This window comes from Gigantopelta aegis, chromosome 13 (genome assembly GCF_016097555.1).
Source record: "Gigantopelta aegis isolate Gae_Host chromosome 13, Gae_host_genome, whole genome shotgun sequence".
NCBI classification, from domain to species: domain Eukaryota; kingdom Metazoa; phylum Mollusca; class Gastropoda; order Neomphalida; family Peltospiridae; genus Gigantopelta; species Gigantopelta aegis.
In genome coordinates, this window is record NC_054711.1 from 24,527,510 (window position 1) to 24,540,846 (window position 13,337).

General features: G+C 37.9%; 1 protein-coding gene across 9 annotated transcripts in view; it reads left to right on the forward strand.

Moving 5' to 3' along the window:
- Nucleotides 1-13,337, forward strand: part of LOC121387359 (myosin light chain kinase, smooth muscle-like) — a 165,584-nt gene that overhangs the window by 30,731 nt on the left and 121,516 nt on the right. The gene's annotated exons all lie outside the window — the stretch shown is intronic.

Sequence of the window (13,337 nt, forward strand, 5' to 3'; positions counted from 1 at the left end):
CCTTTCATATACCAGTCGTGGTGCACTGGCTGGAATGAGAAATAACCTAATGGGCCCACCGACTGAGATCGATCCTAGACCAACCACGCATCAGACGAGCACTTTACCACTAGGCTATATCCCGCCCCTAGGAACATCAAAGGCAGTGATTTAAAATCTTTACATTTTAGTGGGTGTGTGTACACATGGGGCTCTGTATACATAGGAAATGAGGCTTCTCTGTCAGACACTGTCCCGTATTGTTAGGCCATGAATGTTTCATGTGCGTTTTAACACACATTTAAACCATTAAGGTGTGTCTTGTTCAACGACACCACTAGAGCACATTCATTTATTAATCATCATCTATTGGATGTCAAACATTTGGTAATTAGCTGACATATAATCTTAGAGAAGAAACCTCCTACATTTTTTCATTAGTCACAAGTGATCTTTTATATGCATCACCCAACAGACAGGATAGCACATACCACGGCCTCTGATATACCAGTCGTGGTGCACGGGCTGTAACGAGAAATCCCAAACCGATCATACATCAAGCAAGTGCTTTACCACTGGGCTATGTCCCCCCCCACCCCACCCCACCACCACCACCACCAGACATTTAAACTGTTAAAGCTCACTGTGGGATACAAACCAATTATCTTACGGTCTGACGTCTGATGGCTCAAACACTCCAACACCAAGACCATTTCATTTCAACTTATGTTCATGCTTATATCCAATTAAGGTTCAAGCACGCTGTCCTGGGCACACACCTCTGCTATCTGGACTGTCTGTCCAGGACAGTGGGTTAGCTGTTAGTGGTTAGTGAGAGAGAAGAGGGTGTAGTGTTTTACACCTACCCACTGAGTCATTAAATCTCACTCTGAGTGGGAGCCGTTACCGGGCAGTGAACCCAGTACTTACCAGCCTTATGTCCGATGGGTTAACCACTACACCACCGAGGTCGGTGTTAGCTGTTAGTGGTTAGTGAGAGAGAGAAGAGGGTGTAGTGTCTTACACCTACCCATTGAGTCATTAAATCTCACTCTGAGTGGGAGCCGTTACCGGGCAGTGAACCCAGTACTTACCAGCCTTATGTCCGATGGGTTAACCACTACACCACCGAAGTCGGTGTTAGCTGTTAGTGGTTAGTGAGAGAGAGAAGAGGGTGTAGTGTCTTACACCTACCCATTGAGTCATTAAATCTCACTCTGAGTGGGAGCCGTTACCGGGCAGCGAACCCAGTACCTATACCAGCCTTATGTCCGATGGGTTAACCACTACACCACCGAGGCCGGCCACCAAGGCTCATCTGACACATATAATTAATATGCCATGGCCTTAGACTTGAAAGTGAGCCATTTCAATCAATCAGTGAATGTTATTCTTGCAGAATTAACCCCACTTCAAAGAGATTAACTTCATAGAGATGGCAGGGATGTGTTGAACTTAGTAGCACATTCTGTATATGATGGTTTTCCTGTTATTGATGTTTCCGTTGTCATGGTTTTCCTGTTACTGGTAGAGAATGGTAGTATAGAATTGACTCTACACACACACACACACCTGGTGGTAGGACACTCATCCTAGGTGTTTAGGTGCAGTGGGTGGCAGCAATATCACCTTCAGTGCATCCAGGATTAATTCAGTCCCAGCCACTGCTACATATAAGGTTATGGTGTGCACTGTCATGTTGATGGGGAAGTACATACATAAATCACTTGCTGCTTATTGGAAGGTATAGACAGTGTGATGATAGTGTGTTTATCTCTGGCTCTGTCTCTCTCTCTTCTCTCTTTCTCTCTATCTCTCCCTCCCTGTCTTTCTCTCTCTCTGACCTTCTGTCTTTCTCCCATCTCTCTCTCCCTCCCTCTCTCTCTCTCTCTCTCTCTCTCTCTCTCTCTCTCTCGCTCTCGCTATAGCTCTGTGTCTCTCTCACTTCCTTTCTTGTTCTGTCTCCCTCTCACCCTCCCTGTCTTTTTCCCTCCCTCTTTTTCCATCTCTCTATGTCTTCATTTCTCTGACTCTGTCCGTCTGTCTGTATGTGATTGTCTGTCTCTAACTCTCTCTCTCTCTCTCTCTCTCTCTCTCTCTCTCCCTCTCCTCTCTCTCCCTCTCCCCTCTCCCTCCCTCTCTCTCTCTCTCTCTCTCTCTCTCTCTCTCTCTCTCTCTCTCTCTCTCTCTCTCTCCCCCACTTTCCCTCTCTCACAACCATGTATCAAAATAAGTCAGACACTCAATAATCAAATTTATAATGTGCCGAGGTGATGTTAAACAAATATTCCTTTCTTTTCCTTTTCTCAACCACTGACTGTCGAACTTAATAGGCCGACTCGTAAAGATGACAGCGTTAATGGCCTTGTGTTATCACACAATCAGAATCTCAGCAGGGCATCAGCCGATATTGATACAAACATGGTCATTGTTAAGTTAAAGTAATTTCGAGGGTATAGGACCACACCAGTCTTGGTGGAACTTAACATTATATGCTGACGAGTAAACCCACCTGTTGGAGATTTAGAGTTCAGGTAGATGGCAGGTGGCTAAGGTAAGGAAACCCACCTACGGTATTAGAGATTTAGAATTAAGGTAAATGACAGGTGGTTCAAGAAAGGTAGTTTGGAAAGGAGGTCAGTTGGTAAATTGGAAGGATTTGTGGAACATGGTACATGTATGTTCATTATATATACACCCAGTAAAGTATTCAGGTGTCTGTGTGGTAAATTGTATTTGGTAAACTTGATTTAATCATTTTTAAAATAGGAGAAAAAGAAATTTTGAAACTCAGTTGGAAATGAGTTTTTATACTTTGTATTCACATGTGGTTTAGGTTTGGTGTTGTTGTTTTATTATGATAGTTGTAAGGGTGAAGGATGGATGGATGGATGGATGGATGGGTGGGTGGGTTCAGGTAGGTGGGTGGGATTGGATGAATGATGAAATACATGTGGATTGGAATTCACCATTTTAGATTTTTTATAATAATACTAATTCTACATCACTAATCATAGTTATTATCTATTCAATATGCACATATCCAATGATGGGGTTTTTTCTTCCCATTTTGGTTTTCCTGCTTAAGGTTTAAGCATGCTATCCTGGGCACACATCCCAGTTATCCAGGCTGTTATCCAGGATAGTGGGTTAGTTGTTAGTGATTAGTGACAGAAAGTCAGTATAGTAACCGTACACCTGCCCACTGATTTGTCAAAACTTGTTCTGGGTTGGAGTCCAGTACCAGGATATGAACCGAGTACCTACCAGCCTCAAGTCTGATGACTTAACCATGTTCATGTTAACTTATTTTCGTGCTTATATCCAATTAAGGTTCAAGCACGCTGTCCTGGGCACAGACCTCAGCCATCTGGATTGTCTGTCCAGAACAGTGGGTTAGTTGTTAGTTGGTTAGTGCTTAGTGAGAGAGAAGAGGGTGTAGTGGCCTTACACCTACCCATTGAGCCCTTAAGAACTAACTCTGGGTTGGAGCCGGTACCAGGCTGCGAACCCTGTACCTACCAGCCTGTAGTCCGATGGCTTAACCACTGCGCCACCAAGGCCGGTTTGGCTCAACCTCTACATCATTGAGGCCAGTTTTTATTATATATATTTAGCTGTTCTCTTTGGTTTTATTGTAATAACCTTGACCACTGCCGAGTGATATAAACACCATATGGTAAGGTGCCTCATGGAGTGTTTCGTTTGAAGACCATTAATTTTCTTTTTACAGGTTTGATAGCTGTTAGGTAGCTTTAATGTGCGACATTCAGTTCAATTACTTTGTCAGCAGGGTTCCACAATACTCAACAACAGTCCTGTACACTTTGGTCCTCGTATAAATGTAGAATTATTTCTGCCAGCAGGGATCGAAACACTTGACAAATGATACTTGTTGTAGTACACCAACATCAAATGAAGTGTCTTGTTATACATTGTATTGGAATGGTGTAGCTGATACAAAATAACATAAAAACAAATAATATAAGTGGAATAAAGGGTGTAGGAATCAAAATGAGTTGAGATTGGCTATTCAGGTTAGCAAGAGGTTATCACATGTTAACAAAGTCTTGGATAAATGAATGGATAGATCGAAGGATGGATGGATGGATGGATGGATGGATGGATGGTGATGGATGGATGGATGGATGGTAATGGATGGATGGATGGATGGATGGATGGATGGTAATGGATAGATGGATGGATGGATGGTAATGAATGGATGGATGGATGGATGGATGGATGGATGGATGGATGGTGATGGATGGATGGATGGATGGATGGATGGATGAATGGATGGATGGATGGATGGATGGATGGATGGATGGATGGATGGATGGATGGATGGATGGATGGATGGATGGAATGAATGAATGTATAATGACAAACCAGTACACACACAAAAATACATTAGCTACTGGGTGTCAAACAATGGTAAATATATAAATGAATCTATGAACAACATCAATATCAAATGGATAGATCGAATGGATGGATGGATGGTAATGAATGGATGGATGGATGGATGGATGGATGGATGGATGGATGGATGGAATGAATGAATGTATAATGACAAACCAGTACACACACAAAAATACATTAGCTACTGGGTGTCAAACAATGGTAAATATATAAATGAATCTATGAACAACATCAATATCAAATGGATAGATCGAATGGATGGATGGATGGATGGATGGATGGATGGATGGATGGATGGATGGATGGATGGATGGATGGATGGATGGATGGATGGATGGAATGAATGAATGAATGAATGTATAATGACAAACCAGTACACACACAAAAATACATTAGCTACTGGGTGTCAAACAATGGTAAATATATAAATGAATCTATGAACAACATCAATATCAAATGGATAGATCGAATGGATGGATGGATGGTAATGAATGGATGGATGGATGGATGGATGGAAGGAATGAATGAATGTATAATGACAAACCAGTACACACACACACAAAAATACATTAGCTACTGGGTGTCAAACAATGGTAAATATATAAATGAATCTATGACCAACATCAATATCAAAGTTCTAAAGTTAAGTTAAAACACAGTGTAAAAAGCTATGCAAAAACAAATATATACCACAGGTAAATTTATTGAAATTTGGAAATCAATATCTCATAATAATTTAGAAATAAGTCAACCAAAACGATTCAATCAGATTTTGTCTAATAAATATATCTTTCTTTGTCTGACCAAGATGATTACACTCCACACTAAATGTATACTCTCACAATACTCACGGGGTGGAGGTTCATTCTTTAGAATAATTTAATGTGTTTATTTAAGAAAAGTTTTTTGTGTGCAAACATTTTAAGTGGGATGGGATGTTGCCCAGTAGGAAAGCATTTGCTTGATGTATGATTGGTCTAAGATCAATCCCCACCAGTGGACCCACTGGGCTATTTCTAGTTCAAGCCAGTGCTCCACAGTTGGTGTAACAAAGGCTGTGGTATGTGCTCTCCTGTCTGTGGGATGCTGCATATAAATGATCCCTCTTTGCTAATAGGAAAGAGTAGCCCATGGAGTGGCGTCATGGTGTTTCCTCTCTCATTATCTGTGTGGTTATATATAGAGAGAGTACCCTTTTAGCATGCCCCTATACCACTAAGATTTCGGGTATGGTGGTTATATAACTGTAGATAAAATGTTCTGAGTGTGTCATAAAATAAACCATCTCTCCCCCCCCCCCCCTCCCTCCACCCTGACCTCTCCACCTAGCAAAGATATTAGCACCACTACCACTTTCCTTTGCTGAGTACATACAAAAAGTGTATTACATCAGGACAGGTTTGATGTATGTGGATGTCCTGATGATAACTGAATCCATTGTTATTGTTATATAATCCACCACTGAAGAGTTCTCCTGTATCTGTATGGCGACAAATTCCATCTATCTCTGGCTTACTGTTAACAATGTCTGACCTGTCAAACGCTCCCACAAGCCTATTGTGGCCTGGGTTCAAGTATTTCACCTCGGGACACTTTTCATCCCTCGATGAAATATAGCAGGAAATCGTGTGGCTTCTTTCTGTAATTTTCAGGTAATTGAAATACAATTTATTACTATAGGTCTAACTTTATGTTAAAACCAAAAATATTTATGCGCAATAGCCAAAATATGTATTTTTGTGTTGGGATGTCGTTAAACATTCATTCATTCGTTCGTTGTTTCTTTCTTTCTTTCTTTCTTTCTTTCTTTCTTTCTTTCTTTCTTTCATTCATTCATTTATTCATTGTTTCATTCATTCACTTATTTATTCATTCATTGTCTCATTTATTCATTAATTCATTAATTAAAACATACATTTATAAAATTACAATATTATAACCAAGATATGTGAATTATAATGCATAAGTTACTTCATAATAATTGAAACAAATTACTACTATATTTAGAATGCTTATAATTAGTTTTAATAATCTGGTATATAATAATCTGTAATATATATATATTATATATAAAAATAAATATGATAATATTATATGATGTTGAAGAATATAATAAATACCATATGATTAATAAAGTCAAAATATTTTTTTAAAGAAAAGAAACCAAAAAATATTCTTAGGTATTTGAAGGAATTTTAGTATATTTTATGTTGCAAATTTTGAAAACTAAAATAAAAACTATTTTCTAAACAGCATAATGCCACCATTGAGCTAGGTGTCAAAACCAAGTAGCTTATGTTATTTCTTGTTGAAGATTTCAGTTAATTGTTTGGCTTACCTAGCTAATTATCACTTAGTGGTCTATACAGGAGACCAGGTGTGTCATGGTGGACTGACCTGCCTCTTGTTAGCACAGTCAGCTTGTGACATGAGTTAAACAGTGGTGACAGCTAACTCTCAATTTATTCACAGTGTGCTGGTAGTATATTTTTCATATTCCTCATATGTCATTAAAGAATGGCCTGAGTGTAATAAAGGTCACTTGCTAGAACATCTGGCTTGTGACTTGAGAACTGTCGGAGTATAATAAAATTTTGTTCTGTTCTGTTCTGTGGTTTGGTGCTCTTACAGTCTGTAATGTTTTAACCAAGGTACAGTAACTCATATTTGAACAGAATGATGGATAGAAGGATAGATAGAAAGATGAATGGATGGATTTTAAGTTGGTATGTGGATAGATGAATTTTAGGTTGGTTTGTGGATGGATGGATGGATAGAAGGATGAATGGATGGATTTTAAGTTGGCATGTGGATGGATGGATGGTGGATGGATGGATGGCTTAATGGATAGGTAGTTGGATTTTAGGTGGGTGGATGGATGGATGATTGGGTTTGAATGGATGGATAAATGGATTTTAAGTGAGTGGGTGGATGGATGACTTTATATGGGTGAGTGGTGGATAAATGTTTTTTTGGATGGATGGATGGATGAATGGTTCAGTGAATATAGGGATAGATGACTGGAGAGGTAGAAGTAATGGCTATTTATGTTGACATTCAGTTTGGTGGATGATGAGTGGATGGATAAATTGGTTGGTGGATGAATAGACAATCGATTGGCAATTGTAGCACTGGGTATAGTAAAAGAGAGAAGAAACCCTCTAGCACTACATGATTACTCTTATAAGGGACTGATCTGTTCAGATCGTGGCATGACAACCCAGGGGAGACTCGATAGTAATTTCCTTGCTGAGTAGCAGCAAGGGATCTTTTATAGGTATTTCTCCAACAGGTAAGCTAGCACATACCATGCTCTTTGATAATACCACTGACTTCAGTGGGATGGGAAATTATGCAGTGGGTCAGCTGACAGGGATTGATCCTTTCAAGAGATCTTTAACACTGACCTGCATCTTGCTTCTTGTTTATCATTTGAAAACAGTCCCAGGGGCCTAATTCACAAAGGTCTCTTAGGCTCTGCTAGACAACAAAGCATCCTCTTTGCAAGTCTCTTTAGCGTTGCACTGTGAGATCGCAAAGTTGCGAGAGTTTAGTAAATTAGGCTCCAGATATTTCACCAAGAGGGTTTGATCCAGTGAGCTTCTGTACCTAATACCATCAGTCTTTCACAGATCTTCATCATTTCACTTCATTTCATTAATACTTATTTTCGTGCTTATATCCAATTACGGTTCAAGCACACTGTCCTGGGCACATACACACACACACCTCAGCTATCACTTGATAATGAGGAGTACTTTTTCTTTCTTTTTCTGTGACATGTCCAAAACTTTAGACAGTCTGTTTGTTTATACTTATTTTCATGCTTATATGCAATTAAGGTTCAAGCACACTGTCCTGGGCACACACCTCAGCTATCACTTGATAATGAGGAGTTTTTTGTGTAGTTTTTTGTGACATGTCCAAAACTTTAGACAATCTGTTTGTTTATACTTATTTTCGTGCTTATATGCAATTAAGGTTCAAGCACGCTATCCTGGGACACATCTTCACTATCTGTACTGTCTGTCCAGAACAGATGGTTATAAGTGGTTAATTGTTAGTAATTAGTGAAAGAGAAGTCAGTATAGTGGCCTTACACCTAACTATGGAGTCGTTAAAACTCGCTCTGGGTGGGAGCCGGTACTGGGATGCGAACCCAGTACCTATCGGCCTAAAGTCTGATGGCTTAACTACAACACCATCGAGGCCCGGAGGAGCTTCATCTTTCTCCATTTTCTTAAGACTGCAATCACGCTAAGCAGTAATAATTTCCACATTTACGGTGTCAATGCATCTGACTCTTTTATCAGTGGAGACAGATCTAGCTATGTGGAGATTCTAATTACCGTTCTGATATTGATTGGGATATATACGCACTGTGTACCATTTCCGTCCTCCGTTTCACTCGGGTAAGGATGGGCTTGATGCATTGTGGGTAAACCATTCCTGAAATGACCTGGGTGTGTGGACTGTTTATTTTGTTTTAAGGAGATTTTAAAGCAGTTATTTTGAGGTTAGTGGATAGTGGTAGAGATGTGATTTTAATGAGGTTTAGTACGTTGCTAGTGTTTATTGAGGGAAATGTGGAGAAAAGTCATGGTTTGAGGTTAGGTTAGTAAATCTATGAAGAAAAAATGTATTGTACTATCAGTTGATAGATATGTAAAAGAATTGATTTGTATATAAAATGTGTGATTTTAATCAAATTTAGTGCAGTAAACTAATGTAAATGTGGATAAAAGTTTTGCTTCGAGGTTAGTCAATGAAGGTAAATCTGTGATATTGATATTAAACGCAGGTGTTTAAACAGTGTAAATGTATGTAGTCACACACGTGTAAGGCATTTTATTTTTTTCCTTTCATTTCAACTTATTTTCGTGCTTATATCCAATCACGGTTCAAGCACGCTGTCCTTGGCACATACCTCAGTTATCTGGGCTGTCTGTCCAGGACAATGAGTTAGTGGTTAGTGAGAGAGAAGAGGGTGTAGTGGCCTTACACCTACCCATTGAGCCGGTACTGGGCTGTGAACCCTGTACCTTATACCAGCCTTATATCCGATTCCTTAGCTACGACGGCACCGAGGCTGGAGTGAAAGGCATAAATAGGCTCTGTAAATTGGGCCCATTATGTTTTACAAACAATATGACAAAACATAATAATTTAACTTGTTCCAAATTTACTAATTATGTTTTGGTTTGCAAAACATATATATATTTTTTTTTTTACAATGTAATTGTTCCTCTAGTTTAGGTAATGTAATTGATGTAAATATCTTGAGATTTGTGTTTGTTTTCGGTCTGGGATCAATCTCTGTTGATGGGCCCATTGGGCTATTTCTCGCTTTAACCAGTGCAGCACGATTGGTATATCAAAGGTCGTGGTATGTATTATCCTGTCTGTGGGATGGTGCATGTAAAAAATCCCTTCGCTGCTAATTGAAAAGAGTAGCCCATGTAGTGGCGACAGCGGGTTTCCTCTCTCAATATCTGTGTGGTCCTTAACCATATGTCCAATGCCATATAACCATAAAATAAAATGTGTTGAGTGTCATTAAATAAATAAAAACAAATGTTTTTTGTTTTTTTCGTAAATCGGCAAATGAAAATTAACCTTACATTTGGCAAAAATATTTCTTTAATAATTCACCATAAAGCTAATCAGAAGATGTCTACCTATTTGTAAAAATAAAGAAAGGAATGTTATATTTAACAACGCACTCAGCACATTTTATTTACGGTTATATGGCATCAAACATATGGTTATAGACCACACAGATAATGAGAGAGGAAACCCACTGTTCCAACTCATGGGCTACTCTTTTCGATTAGCAGCAAGGGATCTTTTATATGCACCATCCCACATACCTATTTGTAGATCTGCAACCATTTTGGCTGTCTGGCTAATTGAAATATTTTCGCCAAATCCCAAGTTCAATCTACACTTGGTGTCAACCCTATGGTAGTAAGTTTACAGAACAGGTGACCTAATTTGGCCTGAATCAGTTCTGTGTATGTGTGTGTGTTTGGTTACCTGCACTAACGACATGCTCAGGACAGGTGAATGGACAACGTCAGGTTTCATCTCTGTCCAGCCACACACAGTGAGTCGGTCAATACAGACGCACAATAGACTGATTACCCCGTATAATAGACATGATGGACTGGGGACTTGGTCATTGTTTGCCTGTCGCTCGATGTCGGTAGTCGGGTGTAATTTGGCACAAGTGGACAGGGTGTGTCCAGGAGAGAAACCAGGTGAAAATTACCTGTTAAACAGTGTGATTCTCATCACAGAACTTCGTTTGGTAGTTGCTCTACTTTTGGACTCTTGTTTGGTAGTTACTATTCCTTTGGACTCTGTTTTGTAGTTTTTGGATTAAATTCATTTCATATGGATTAAATTCTGTACATTTGGATTGCATTCTGTACCTTTGGATTAAATTCAATAATTTGAACTAAATTTAATCGTTTTTGAACAAAGTTAGTCATTTTTGCAGTAAAAAAACAATTTTTTTATAACTTATCGGGTGTTGCAATTAAAAAAAACATTTATAACATATATATTACTCCAGAAAAATATATAAATTCAGTCAATTGAAATTAAATTAAGTATTTTGGGATTAAGTTCAGTACTTTTGAACTAAATTCAGTATTTTGGGAATAAATTTTTTAAAGGAAATTATGATATGAGATTTTATACTGTTTTTGTTAATTGTATTGTGTTGTTAATGTTTGTGGAGTCGTAATTAATATTAAAACTGTGTTAACTAGTCTCATTAGTAAATTAGTAAACTATTAATAATGTTTTGAAAACCTTAAATTATTACCTAAGATAGTTGAAGAATTTGATTCAACTCTTTATTATGCTGTGCAATATATATTATTGAACAGTGTTAAAAATAATATAACCTATTTTAAATGATGTTTCAATTTATGTTTTTTGGCTTTATCCATAACTTTTTAAGCAATGTCCTTTACCTGTATGTAAAATGCTATTTAATGTTTCGATGGAAATTATTATTTTCTCTCTTTCTTTGTTTCATGGTTTACCAGCATTTTAATGTTGAAATGAAACACAAACAGATAAATGTCAATAGTAATAGATATTTTGTACTTTTCAAAAAGCTTTTAAATTTCACTGTCAAAATAAAATAATAAATAAGTATATAAAATAAATGCATGTAATTTTTTTTTTTAAATAAATAGGCAAATATAAAATATAACTTGTAACAAATATGTAATTAAATTAAATAAATAAAAAATTAAATAAAAAATAATAAAAAATAAATAAACTAATAAAAATTAATTAATTAAGTAATTAATGTATAACGGCACCCCAGTACAAAAATACACATCGGCTGTTGGGTGTCAGAAAAGGTAAGTATATGGAAATATTAAACTAATAATAAATAATAATAATAAACAAATAAAATAAATAAATAAACAAACAAACAAACAAAATCCAAATCCAAATCCAGTTTCAAATTCGACTCTGACCTATTCAAGTTCAAACTAAAATCAACATATCAGTGACACTGGCATCAACGTCAGCATTTATTTATGAATAACGTGAAACCAATACACAACGATCCTTTCAGCATTCACAAAGTGCCAAAGAAATTCAACTTGGACCTCAAGCCTGTTAATAACTGTTATGAAAAGTCTTCTCATTCTGTTCACAAGAGAGGTGACTACGACCAGCCAATAATCTGTGGTCTTTCATTGACTTGTACAACCGCTGGTCCTGTGGATCAGAATCTCATTTCTCACTGGTGTGATTAACAACAAACAGTTGACAAGTTTACAAAGGATTATGGGACGTATATGTCAGGGGAGGTTGAAGTGTCTGAACAGAAAACCGTTATAGAGATTTGATTAATGCATGGTGGGGGTTAATTTTCAGATTTTGTTTATCTTATTTCAGTTAGTTGTTATTTGTAGAGCAAGATTTATCGTGATAAAAAAAAAGAATTACTGTTAGCGAGAATCCAGGACAAAAAAACACTCAACTTTTTATTTCAAATGTCAACAAATTCCCAACACTAACTGGAATATTTTAGTTGTAAATTGTCTATGTATACAGTATACACATTAATTTAGCAAATTTGTTTAAAAAGGTTTAGTGAAATTTACTTTGTTTAAATTAACCAAACAAAATAAAGGCTAATGGCTTTTTGTGAGGACAGAAATGATGATGGCTATTGTGAGGACTGGATACTATTTTTTCTGACAAGTGGGGAAAGGCCTTTGTGAGGACTATGGAACAGTTGTGTATGTTTGTGTGTGTGAGAACTGGGCATTGGTGAGGACTAGATAATATCTTAGTGAGAGCTATCCATGGATGGGCATTGGTGAGGACTATCCATGGATGGGCATTATTAGTGAGGACTGTGGATAGGCATTGATGAGGACTGTCTATGGATGGGCATTGGTGAGGACTGTGGATAGGCATTGATGAGGACTGTCTATGGATGGGCATTGGTGAGGACTGTGGATAGGCATTGGTGAGGATGAGGAGGACTGTCTATGGATGGGCATTGGTGAGGACTGTGGATAGGCATTGATGAGGACTGTCTATGGATGGGCATTGGTGAGGACTGTGGATAGGCATTGATGAGGACTGTCTATGGATGGGCATTGGTGAGGACTGTGGATAGGCATTGATGAGGACTGTCTATGGATGGGCATTGGTGAGGACTGTGGATAGGCATTGATGAGGACTGTCTATGGATGGGCATTAGTGAAGATTAAGGAATGTGTATTTGTGAGGACTGGAGATATCTATGTGAAGATCAGAGTTGGGCTTTTTGTTATGACTGGAGGATAACTGTATGATGACTGGGGATGGGCATTTGTGAAAATAGGGCATGGCTATTTGTGAGGACTAGATGATGGGCATTTGTGAGGACTATTATCTATATCTATATTCCA